This window comes from Acyrthosiphon pisum, chromosome A3, assembly GCF_005508785.2.
Source record: "Acyrthosiphon pisum isolate AL4f chromosome A3, pea_aphid_22Mar2018_4r6ur, whole genome shotgun sequence".
In the NCBI taxonomy this organism is placed as follows: domain Eukaryota; kingdom Metazoa; phylum Arthropoda; class Insecta; order Hemiptera; family Aphididae; genus Acyrthosiphon; species Acyrthosiphon pisum.
Window position 1 is genome coordinate 4,609,603 of NC_042496.1, and position 2,130 is coordinate 4,611,732.

The window sequence follows — 2,130 nt, forward strand, 5'->3', positions numbered from 1 at the left end:
AAATTATGAAAAAACGGGATTTTTACGCAAAGATGGTTTTCGACAAAATCGATTTTGGTTTTTGGTATAACTCTACAACAAATTGCCGTAGATACATGCATATTTCACTGGTTGTTTATATTAGCATTTTATATACACATGTAATATGTATATCATATGTTTATTTTATCAATTCCTATAGTTGATAAAATTTTTAAAATATTTTAACGTTTTTTGAACTGTTTACGGGCAATTTAAAAATTGTTTTCTAAACATTTCAACAAAATTGTATTTGTTGGGCCAAAAAGCATCAAAGTTTATTACAAAGCTCCTGATATATTGCTTAAATAGCAGTGTAAAAATACAAAAGCATAATTTTTTTTTATATATATTTAAAGTTCAATTTTTGACAATATTTATCAAATTTAATATTCAAAAATGATTTTGTAGTTAAAACTGTACGGCAGAGCGATGTCCACCTACCTACATTTTTCATTATTTTTTTTTAGTTTTTACCACGTTTTTGAAAATAACTCAAATTTTTTATTTCTACCCTACCCCCCCAAAAAAAAAATACTAGATTCATTTTCCTATCAGCAAAAAGATGCTGAAGTAGAAAATCGGAGACCAACATTGTTTTGCTCCGATCAGAATCTTAAAAAATAACTTAAATAAGAATATAATAAACTAGAAGCTACCTATGTATGTTATTAACTTCAAACGTAAATTTTTTTCATAAAATATTGAGTGGGTGCATAAGCGTAGGGTAGTCAATTTTTTTGGGGGGGCTTTAGCCCTTCCAGGGAAAAGATTTAACAAACCCCCCAACCGGTACATCTGCAAATTTACATAAAAAATACAAATATCGTGTGACAATCAATAAGGTTTTAATAAAATATTCTATTTTTTTTTTTTTACTGTTACAACATTAAACGTCTATTTTCTTTAGAATATATCTCTAAAATATCTTCAGAATTTATATTATTCGATACATCTCTTTCAATATTAATAATAGCTAAAGAGGAAAAACGATCATGATTCATGGTAGAGCGTATATAAGTACTGATTCTTCTCATAGTCGAAAAAGACCGTTCACAAATCACAAGATGCTGAAGAAATTGGTATACTTAAAGCCAAGTTCAGAAGTTTGTAAAGATTCGGAAATGTTTCAACTGTAATACATTTTTGAAATGAACTTATTTGGTTTCTAGTTTCTGAACCCTCATATTTTTCCAGGCAGTTTTTAGCTACCATCATTTCCGCTTTAAGCGATGCTAAATCAACCTTCAGTAAATCCTAAAATAATAATTATGACACATTATTCTTAAAAATTATAAACAATTAATATTTTTATTAAGTTATAAGTAATTGAAATCGTCAAATTTAAAGTAATTAAAATAAAAAAATAGCTAATGTAAATTTAATTTTTTACTCACTTTATATTGTTGAATAAAAAATAAGCTCTTTTCATAGTCAAGATCAAAAAAGTAATCAATAGCCACTGCCAACTGTAAACTTTCTGATGAAAATCTGGTTTTCATATTATAATAATAATAACACAATAAAATAATGAATAGATGACGTATGGACGTATTTTAATAAAATAAGCACAATTTAACCTTAACGACATAATATCGACCGACAAAAACAACACATTATTGAATGATATTATAACTTATAAGAAATGTAAATGTAATGGATAAAGCGACATAAAAAAATAAAGAATTTTTTTTATCGATATTTAAATATCGAAAAAATTATTTATTTGAATATTTTTTAAATATAGGTGGCCTTAAGTTTTTTGGGGGGGCTATTATTCCAACTGGGGGGCTAAGCCCCTCCAAGCCCCCCCCCCTAACTACGCCTATGAGTGGGTGGGTGGGTGGTTAGAATAAAATCTTTGCTCCTTGTTTGAAAATAGTTCGCCTCACCACTTCAAGCAGCCGCTTCTCAAACACCACGTCCGTTTCACCACCGAGTAGAATAATGAAATAAATAATGATATACGTTATATGTATATAGATACCATGGGTGGAATACTGAAATAACTTTTTTTCGGTTGAGATGCGAAAAAGCTTCTTACATAAGTACTTAAGCTTCACCTGTTTGAAATAATTTTTGAAGCTGACACATGTGATTTTTTAATTGACC